Below are 11706 nucleotides of genomic sequence, written 5' to 3'. Positions count from 1 at the left end.
CATAAATATAACAAATACGAACGAGAAATAAAAAAAAAAGGAAAGGAAATAAATACGCGTTCGATTTAGAAATAAAAAATATTACTATATAGATGTTGTTGTTGTTGTTGTTTAGTTTGGAGTGAAAAAATTTTATATCACAATTGCTAATAAATAAGCCGCTAGAGTGATCTCCCTTGGTATTGTTCCGAGATTTAAAGAACCTAATGACGCCGTTGCTAAGTAACAGCGCGCGATTAGCGATCGTTAAAGAAATGAACACATATAATACTTAAGTAGACGTGGGTGTCTGTGTATACGGACCTTATATCACACGGTAAAACTCAAGATAGTGCTAGATGATATATTTTTCGTTCAACGCGAGTTGCACCAGGAAAGGCAATATAGAATGAGCTGTCCACTTAAAATGTACGTATTTAATTTATTAATTAATCGACTTAATTAATTAAAGTGATTATTAGGATGGTCGTTGGGAAAGTGGAGGGGCAGCGTCGTATGCTTGTTTTCATTTGTTTGTTTGTTTGTTTGTTTTTACTTATTTATTTATTTATTTTGGTGGTAAATTTGCTTGTTGGGCGAGATTTGTTTTTTAAAAAAATGTCAGGAACGATTTTTTTTTTCTTTTTGTAATAAAAAAAATAAAAAGATACAAGAGGGAAAAGAGAAAGTTTATTTGTACAAATGGAAAAGGGAATAGTTTTTAACTGACTTGCATAGTTCAAATCGCTTCTTCGCTGCATGCTTGATCGTTATATTGTGTCTGGTTGATTAATTATAGAATGATCGTGGCATTTATGCGTTTGGAGTTTATATATATATATATATATATATATATATATATATATATATATATATATATATATATATATATATATATATATATATATATATTTAAAGGAGATTAGAACAATAGTCTAAAGAGCAGAGTGTATTTTAATGTAATAGTGAAATTACTAGTTTAATTAAAATACAGGATAGAAAAGTGCTCGTTGTAATTTAGATATATAATAAGCTCGATAAGTAAATAATTATCAATCACATTACTATATATATATATATATATATATATATATATATATATATATATATATATATATAATATATATATATATATAGAGAGAGAGAGACAGAGAGAGAGAGAGAGAGATAGAGAGAGGGGGGATAGATAGATAGATAGATAGATAGATAGATAGATAGATAGATAGATAGATAGATAGATTGTGACAGTCTGAAACAAATAGAACAGTATGAGTATGTAGGGGGTGGTTTATGTTTCGACATGAAATTTTATAAGGAGACATAATTTTTTTTTTTTTACATAGGCGTCACCACTTATCAAGGTCGATCGGCCACTCAAGGATAAGGGTTAAAGAGTGTAGAGTAGTCAAAAGGACAATATAATAATCAATAGTAATGGAGGTAAAATAATATTAAAAAAATAATAATATTTTATCTATCGATTTTCCGCATTTATTTAAACAGTGCTCAATAAGCAAGTAGAGCTAGATAATAATTAATAGCTAGATAATTATTAATAGCTAGATAATAATTAATAGCTATATAATAATTAATAGCTAGATAATAATTAATAGCTAGATAATAATTAATAGCTATATAATAATTAATAGCTAGATAATTATTAATAGCTAGATAATAATTAATAGCTAGATAATAATTAATAGCTAGATAATAATTAATAGCTAGATAATTATTAATAGCTAGATAATAATTAATAGCTAGATAATAATTAATAGCTATATAATAATTAATAGCTAGATAATAATTAATAGCTAGATAATAATTAATAGCTAGATAATAATTAATAGCTAGATAATAATTAATAGCTATATAATAATTAATAGCTAGATATTTATTAATAGCTAGATAATAATTAATAGCTAGATAATAATTAATAGCTATATAATTATTAATAGCTAGATAATAATTAATAGCTAGATAATAATTAATAGCTAGATAATAATTAATAGCTAGATAATAATTAATAGCTATATAATAATTAATAGCTAGATAATAATTAATAGCTAGATAATAATTAATAGCTATATAATAATTAATAGCTAGATAATAATTAATAGCTAGATAATAATTAATAGCTAGATAATAATTAATAGCTATATAATAATTAATAGCTAGATAATAATTAATAGCTAGATAATAATTAATAGCTAGATAATAATTAATAGCTAGATAATAATTAATAGCTATATAATAATTAATAGCTAGATAATAATTAATAGCTATATAATAATTAATAGCTAGATAATAATTAATAGCTAGATAATAATTAATAGCTAGATAATAATTAATAGCTATATAATAATTAATAGCTAGATAATATTATCTGTAAGCTACAGATTTAGCTTCCGCGTTTCATTCAGGTATGATTCGGATGAGCCTATGTGTCTCACTGGAAGAGGCTGGTGAGAGCCCGGCATAGGAGATCATTTATAGGTTCCCTTTGTTTGGATTTGAAACTGACGGTATGAATAATGGGTACTAGTGCACTTATTGATCCGTGCTGAAATAATAACGTTATTATTTAAAAAGCCATTCTTAACATGTGGAGGGGAGGATGTTTTGTACCTATTCTATACTTTAACCCTACAATTGAATAAAAAAAAAAACATATAAAACTTTAATTAAACTTGGAAATATGATTTTAAAAAATAGCGCGGATCAGTAAGTGCACTACTGCACTAGCATCGAATAATGTTCTTATTTTCAATAATAAAATCAATATTTCAGTGTTTTTCGTACTTATGCACTTATCTTACCGTGCTGAAATAATAGCGTTATTATTTAGAAAGCCATTCTTACCGTAAGGAGGGTGAGGGTGTTTTGTAATTATTCTGTACGTTCACCTAACAATTTAATATAAAAAAAATATCGTAAAACTTGAATTTAATTTGAAAATAATATTTTTTTTAAATAGCACGGTGATATAAGTGCATAAGCACAATATTTAAAAAAACTTATATGTTCCATTATTGATTTGAATAAGAGAAACCAATTTAGGTAGTAATATATGTATGATAAATAGAAGAAAAAAACTTTCGTATTTATTAATTTAGAAATATAAGAGGGGGGTGAATGATTGAGTTAATTGTAACTCAATCCCAAAACCAAGGAATAGTTAAGCATAATTTTTATGATCTCAATCTCTACTATTTACTGCATAGATAAGAGGAACTTTGTGTGTGTGTGTGTGTGTGTGTGTGTGTGTGTGTGTGTGTGTGTGTGTGTGTGTGTGTGTGTGTGTGTGCCGATTTTTATAAAATTTCACATGAAAGTGCCTTATGTGCCTGGCAATGGTGTTACATAGGTTTTGTATCAGAATGTCTTCGATAAGTATCGATAATCGATAATCGAAAAAAATCTGATGAAAGAAGCAACAGGCGATTTTGACTAAAGTTAAAACCTTATACAGCCATCATAAACGGCTTAATCAGATTGGGAAGACAATTTCTTTTCCAATTTCACCAAAAGGTATATATATATATATATATATATATATATATATATATATATATATATATATATATATATATATATATATATATATATTGATATATATATTGATATATATATTGATATATATATTGATCTATATATATATATTGATCTATATATATATTGATATATATATATATTGATATATATATATATTGATATATATTGATATATATATATATTGATATATATATCAATATATATATATATATTGATATATATATATTGATATATATATATATATATTGACATATATATATATCAATATATATATATATATATATACATATATATATATTGATATGTATATCGAACTGCGACCAGTATTATTCATACATACAGCCATCCATATACAGTACTGTTTCGTTGTATCACAACTCATCAGTGCGGCTAGACTAGCACCTTTCCATAACTGTAGATCGCGCTTACAACCATCGCGTTGACAGTCGGCAGCTCTAACCACTGGACTAAGAATCGGTACTCCTAAATGATTCATCAGATGTCTATTAGATAAACATCTGTCTAACGCTTAACAGTGCTCGAACTGATAGTTTGTTTGTAAACAGACAGCGGGCTTCGCTTAATCGCTAAAATAAGCAGCAGGTGAAAATAAATTTACGACAGTGCTTAACCCCAAGGAAAGGGGGACTGTACTAGACCATCCGTGATCCATTATATATATTATTAAATATATAATTTCTTGACTTTCACATCGTTTAATAATTGTTTGGGGGGTTTTTTTCCACAAAAGTAAATTAATGACCTCATAAAAATTAGATGACAGTTTTTGGCTGCTTTTGAACAAAAAGAAAAATAAACTTAATTTAGTGACGTCATCTATTTATAAGAAAATACTTGTATTATTAATTCTTTATATACGTCATTCGCCATTTGTGACACCATCCAGCGATCAAGGTGGAAAGATACAAAAGCAACAAATGGAAGCTAGACCAACAGATCCTCTCCATAATTCCTCCTATTTAATGTCCCTTTATCTGACTACATGTACTTATAACTATTATAAGCAAGCTGTCTGATCTTCGGCAATGAGATCGACCTCACTCAGAGGAGGAGAAATCCTTCGCGACTGGGAATTTTTCAAAATTTTTGTTCCATCTAGAGTCCTTTTTGTATAGCTGGATATTCTCCATATTAAAGTGACCTTGTGTTGCATCTAATCGTCGTAGGAAGGCCGTATATCTATACTATTATTAATCTCTATTCATATATTGAACACTGTGGAAGTAAGTGGTCCTGGATATGACCTTAAACTATATCCGATGGTGAGGTCCCAGCTTGCGAGCTTTGAGGAGTGTGGAGTCACCCTTTAATTGCCATTGCTCCCGGGTCCACTCTGACTCGGAGGTAGTATCTATTAACGTCACAACTATGGGTAGAAACCGACTTGAAAAAACAAATATATTCCATTAAAAAATTAGTCTTCAAAATCGCCGGATTCGGCATTAAATAACCTGAAAAGGGTTGATATGCCGTAAAACGAAAACAACCAACCAACTGTTGAAGTAAATACTGAAATAAATATATGCACATACATATTCTTTTATGATATCTCTACTTATATATAAAAAGAACATTGTCTGCCTATGTGTGTGTGTGTCAGTTCGTTCCCTATGAACTCCTAAACAATTTTTTTGTAAATTTCCCACAGATGTACTTTATGTGTTTGGGAGTGTTTTTAGATAGGTTTTGTATAGGAATGCCTCCGATAAGTATCAAAAATCGATAATTGAAAAAATAATATTAAAGAAGGAACAGTCCGATTTTGGCTAAAGTTAACACTCTTATATAGCCTAACATCGCTAGAGCATTTGAAAAGTTTTATCACCTCACAAGCAGAGTGGGCCCAATGTATAAAATCAAAAGTAGGTTCTTTGATAAGTTAGGAGCGCATTTTAAATTAACGTTTCTGTGTAGAGCACAACTGGACAATAATGCTTTACTTTTTCAAGCAATTACAGTAGGACCCCGGGATACGATAGCCCTAGGTTACGATGTAGAATGTGTTTGTCCCCTGGTTACGGTATTTGCCCCGCCTTACGGTTTTATTTCTAATATTATTTGATAATATACATGTGTATTACTCTACTGTCTTTTGTTCTGAATTTTTAATGCCGTATCCCGGGGTTCTGTATTTAAAAGTAATTTTATAAAATTAACAGGTTTTTACAGTGCAATGTAGACTATAATGTATTTTGAACTAAGTCATTGCAGGAAGGTATGTGAAGCTTCCTCCCAGTGTACTGTGGTTGGTCCTTTACTAGAACAGGCAATCAATCGATTTGATTGAAAAGTGGACGATTTTACCGATTTCGATGACGATAAATAGTATTGGAAGTGTGGGACATTAATTGGTGTCTAATGAATATGTGTTAAATTTAATGCAAATCTGAAATATTCAAATTTTCAAAATGAGGCTATGACTATATTAACTCACCTATCTTAAAACTTTATAAAATACTCAAATCTCCCGACCAGCATTAATTAGCACTTCCTACATTGATGATTGCGTAAGCATGAAATACTAGTGTCCGTATATATAAAATTAAATGTCCATATTTATTTTTAAATATTACAGTTATAAAGACCCTTTAAGAAATTAAAGTTGAGCCTTCTTTAGGAGATTTAAAAAAAAGCTGTCAACATTATGGCAAATACCACATTAAGACTTCCGGTTGTTGAACACTCTCTGACTGTTTACTATTTATGCCCGTCGATTTGGCAATTTATAGGCATTTAATTTCCCTCAATTCTTTGGTTAATTTCCGGTCGCTTTGAGATAGAATACTAGTCTGCGAAGTCAATGGTGACTGTTGATGGGTTCGAATTTCTCCACCAGCACTAATTATCGCTTCCTATACCGATTATTGTGTAAGTATTAAACACTGGCGTCAATGGGTATTAAAAAAAATAATTGCTAATATTAATTTTTGTGACCTAGAAGGGTCACTTCGAAAAAACACGGACAAGGATATGAGTTAGAAAAGGTATTCTGTATTGAAGCAAAACAGAATCTACGAATAATGATGCTTCCGGGGCAGCTGCACATGTAGTTCTGTGGCAAGAGTTGCGCAATCTCTAACCCTAACACCTCTCCTGAATCGGCACTGCTTGAGTCCAGTGGAAAGGAGAAGTCCAGGACGACTGGAAACAATGCCGAAATAAGCAGAGCACATACAGCACCTGGAAATCCCAAATGGTCACCCATCCAGTACTGGCCAGGGTCATCGTTGATTAACTTTGGTGACGGGAACCAATGTGCCAAACGTGATTATGCCGTGAATGTACGGATAACAACAGTCGTAGTACGTAACGCCAAGTAGATAAAAATAAAGGTTAGTATATATATATATATATATATATATATATATATATATATATATATATATATATAATGTACATTGCTCTTTATTGTAGTTTATGTGAAGAGCTACCGAAAGAGGTGTGATAAAAATATGGATCATCATATCATAGGAATCAGAAGATCCTATTGCTGACATTGGTTTCAGTGATAGTTTTCTAGCCAGAATTCTTTCTAGAAAGACATAGGTGATTACCAGAGAGACCACGTGAAGGTTGCCAACATCCTAAGTTAAAGTCATTTTTGTGGAACGAGCTGGATTCAAACCTTTTAACACTCTGTTATTCGGTTCGTATCGTTAACCATTAGACTACCGCCACCCCTCTAAAGCGTGGATAAAATGAACGTGAAACAAAAAGAGTCAAACAACCAAAATAATAATAAAAAAAAAATCCACAGCCATTATGAAAATATTGTTTATTGACTTGGCTTGATTTAATGAAGTTTGTTCAAATGATTACTTTTGAAATTGATCGAATTATTTTGTTGTGAGTGTCACGTCTCAATACAGAAAAGCAAATATTGAACAGAGTCCCCCCCCACTCGTTCGATGAGGGTGAGTCATTTGTATTAAATGTCTAAACCAGTTAAGACAAGTTTGTTTTTTGTTTTAATTTTGACACAGATTTAAAATATCAGCTCAAAATCAACAGCAAACAAACATTTTGTTTGGCTTTAAATTTCAAATATCGTTTAGTGTTTCTTTATAATGACCCCGCTACGAGTATGGAATTTTTTTTTTTTTTTAAATAGTCCAATGATTCGCATGGCTACTCCTTTATAATCTACGTTCATTGTGACAACAGTTTTATTTTATATTACCTTAAAAAAAATATGAGTTATATCATACTTGCATTTACAAATGTCACTTTTGGAATAGTCCATTTTAAGTTATTCCCCCTTATTAAACTCTTCAATAACCTTACTCCAGAAATAGAAAAGAGTTCATTGTTTTTTTCTCAGCATTTCTACTGATTAGCTAAGACGTGTAAAACTTGACTTATTACATACTCTGCCGAGCTACATGCTTGAATAAAAAAATTCTGTCATTTATCACTGACTTGAGCCACTGTTTCAGTTATCAAGAACCGCATACTAGTCTCAACTCTTATGTGGTCGGCTTATCTTTTTGGTGGTCGTTGTTTCTTGAATTAAATATTATATCATACCATTTCTTTGCATAGCTGGTAGCATGGAAAAATATCAAAATCTCTTATTTAATACTTAAAGGAGTTGGTTAATAAGCATTTCTAGATAACAGTCGCCGGAGGTTGAAGGTTCTATCATTACAGCAGGCAATTATAATCCCCTTTTCTCTTTTCTGGGTGATTCTTCGGATCCGAGAATTAATGCGAAGGTTGTTCTTGGCATTATGCCCTCTGGTGACTATGCTGACTGATCCTCGATATGCACACTTTGCGACACTCAAGTCATGGGAATCCCTAGAAAGAGATGCCCTGGCCAGATGACACTTTCCTTCTACGTTTGTTCTCTGTGGCCTTTTTACTATTGATCTTGAAAGCCGCAATGCCTCGCTTTGACAAAGCCCTCCAACTGTCGCTTTCTTTAGCCCTGACTTCCTAGTCTTTCTCTGTGATGTCGCTTCAGCTGATCCTCATAGCGCTTATTCGGAGTGCCTCTGTCCTGTTTGCCCTAGAATAATTTGCCATACGAAACGACTTCTGGTGTCATCCATTCAAGACAGATATCCCGCCCAGCGAAGTTGTCTGGTTAGAAGTGTGACCTCAATACTGCTGATATTCACTTATTCCAGGACATCATTGTTAGTGACGTAGTCCTACCACTTGATGTCCATTATGGAACGAAGGTATACTTGGTGTAAACGCTCCAGAAGCTGCACCTCTTTCTGGCAGAGAACCCAGACCTCTGGTACATAAAGGAGAGCAGTGGCAACTACTGTTTTGTAGACTTCAATCTTTGTTGTGAGGCGCAGTGAGTTATTCTTCCACACACATTTCTGAACGCGACCAAATGATCTGCTACCCTTCACCAGACGGTTGCCCTTGACAATTAAAACATCATTGGAGATAACACTTCCAAGGTATGAAGCATCACTTCCAAGGTATGAAGCATCACTTCAAAGGTATGAAGCATCACTTCCAAGGTATGTGAAGCGCTAGCAGTTTCATTATTTTTGGATACCCTTAACACAAAATTGCGAATAAAATGTACAAAACACGTAATTTTCTTTTTTTAAGTGTTTTTTTTTAATTTTCTGTGTTGAACATACTTCAAAAATAAACCATCAAATATTTTTTTTTAATTGTAGAATTTTTTTTTTTTTGTTCTAAAACAAAATATGTGGGCTCGCACTTTCACTTTTTCTACGTAATAAAATACTTTAAGACTTTAAAATTTTTCAATTTTTTTTCTTCAATTTAAAAATTTATCAAAACTTCTCTATTGGTTCAATTTTTACGATATTTTCATATATAATGTGAAATTTTATCCTCTTTCCAATAAATTGGAAATTATATTATATATATATATTTTTAATTTACCCCCTCCCCATTTTGAAATGTCTACTAAAATTAAAATAATTTATGTAAAGACTTTTTATATGTCACAAATTAAAGATAAAAGGTAAATAAATAAAATAATCTAATTTTTTTTTAAGTGATAACGGTTTTTTTTCTTTTGCAAATTACCCGTAATGTAAAAAAATCTAAAACCTTTCCTTTACAAAAACTATTCAGATTTTTATTTATTTATTTTTTTTTTAGAATGTGAAGGTTACATTTGGAAAATATGGTCACGTAAAAATGGAGCAACTGCATAAAAAAATTCTTTTTATTTGAATGTTTTTTGTTTGGGTTTTTTTTTGTTTTGTTTTTTTTCAAATGAAAAAAATACATTCTGGGGAAAAATAGATATTATGTTTTAAATTAAAAATTTATGTAATTGTTTAAAAGAAAAAACAAATTCGGACGATTAGTCCTGATGTTTTAGTGCCATAAATATAAACAAAAATTCGATTGGGAAGTGAAATGTTACCCTTTTTAGGATACGGTGATCCATACGTGCCAGGAATGTGCCAGTAATTGTCCAATGTGTAGTTTTCACTTTTTAAAATAAATTATAACAATATATATAAATTATATAAATTTAACTCTTCTGGGTCTCCATATACTGAAAGACAACAAAGTTAGACAACTCTGTTTTATTTTTAATTTAACACACGTTTGCATATGGCGCTATTTTTGACGTGTATCCTCAAAAATTAATTTACTTGGGCATACATGGATTACCAAGTATATTTACTTACAAGTTATTGAAAATGAAGAATGGAACTACACATTGACTATAATTTTTTGATGGGTTAGTAATTTTTTCGAATTTATATATATTTTGAAATTCTGACTAATTTAAAATTCGTTTAATTTCTTGAAATGTTTTTTTATAGAACCTTTTTTTTTTAATTATTGCATATTTTTCCATTCAATCCTTTATATTTTACAAATTTTGTCTTTGCTCGTTATATTGAAAAAAAAGTTGGGTTTAAAATACATTTTCCAAGTGGTAATAAGCTTCGAAAGATGGTTAGTATAATTGTAAAAAATTTTAATTTATTTTTAATGGCGGAATAATTAAACTGCTAGTGAAGCGCTCAATTGGCGATGCTTTCTAAGTAATAGTCTCTCGAAGGTTGAAAGTTCTATCCTTAATACAGGCGATAACAATCGAGAATGATATAAATTAACACACTTATATTCATTTTTATATTCATGGCTGACACGAAATTATAGCAATACAAGTTGATGTACCCTGAATTGCCCGGTATAAGCGTAACGTTACATTCCTTTAAAAAAAATTACGTAAAAACGGAAAGAAACTGAGAAATGAGCATGCAAGTATTATGTTTTTTTTTTTTCTAAACAGTTCACTTCTTAAAAAAAAAAACTCCCGCTGAGATCGAAATTAAAACCTGAAAACAGTCAGTCAAGTACGATAACAATTAACCCAATTGAACACGATTTCAAAAACGTGTTTTCAAACCTTTTCATTCTTAACATAATATGAATGATTAGCGCATGCGCAATCGTGAAACAGTTAGCAAACATATAAAAATCCGACGGCCTCGACGTACCAATTTTTCAATTTTCACCGCTTAGCATCCTTTTATTCGGATGAAAAAAGATTAAAAAGTCGTCCATATGTCTGAATACCCTACATACTAAATTCCAAGTCTGTAGATTAAAAAATTCGCTGAGTATATAGGTTGAGAAGTGTCCTAAGACACACATTCTCACTTTTATAGATATAGATGATGGTGTAAAATGTATAGCAAGACAGAACCAGTCAATCCATTCGAAATGTACGTTCAGAAAGAAGACAAACATCGAGTTAAATGTAACACGTGCATAAAATGAGTCTTGTTGTACTTCATAATTGAAGTCTTCATTTTTCTTGTTGTCCTCTTTTTTTTTCATTTTTCTTAAACTTTTTCTTCTAAGAGGTGGGACATCCAACCAGATGTCTGACATTTACCCCTATTTTAGTGAGTCCAACCAAGAGATCTTTTCAGGATTCTAGCCGTCCCTTTCAGTGCAATCGTTTGTATATCACTTGCACTTGGTTCACCGGGTATGCTTTCTATGTACTTTTTAAAGTTCTTTTTCATAAGCCCAGTTGCTCCTATAATGACTGGTATAATTGAAACGTCTTTTAATTTCCAATTTCGTTTCATATCATACATAAGTCCTTGATACTTTGCTATCTTTTCCCTCTCAGCTCTGTTAAGCCCTGTATCATCGGGTACACTGACCTCAATTATG

The 11706-nt window shown here is 30.9% G+C and overlaps 1 protein-coding gene across 3 annotated transcripts in view; it reads left to right on the top strand.

Annotated features, from left to right (window-relative positions):
- Positions 1-219: 219 nt before the first annotated feature.
- LOC145260393 (ankyrin repeat and EF-hand domain-containing protein 1-like) overlaps positions 220-11706 on the top strand; it is a 140827-nt gene continuing 129340 nt past the window's right edge. For 2 of the 3 annotated variants that reach the window (XM_080118350.1, XM_080118349.1), the window contains exon 1: positions 222-408. The gene's annotated coding sequence lies outside the window, so the exon portion shown is untranslated. Of the gene's footprint in view, positions 409-11706 lie in introns of all 3 variants that reach the window. The other variant, XR_013864281.1, reaches the window with a different exon arrangement.

This window comes from Euprymna scolopes, chromosome 36 (genome assembly GCF_053919585.1).
Source record: "Euprymna scolopes isolate OS-2025 chromosome 36, ASM5391958v1, whole genome shotgun sequence".
NCBI lineage: Eukaryota > Metazoa > Mollusca > Cephalopoda > Sepiida > Sepiolidae > Euprymna > Euprymna scolopes.
This window is presented reverse-complemented; position numbering and strand designations above follow the sequence as displayed.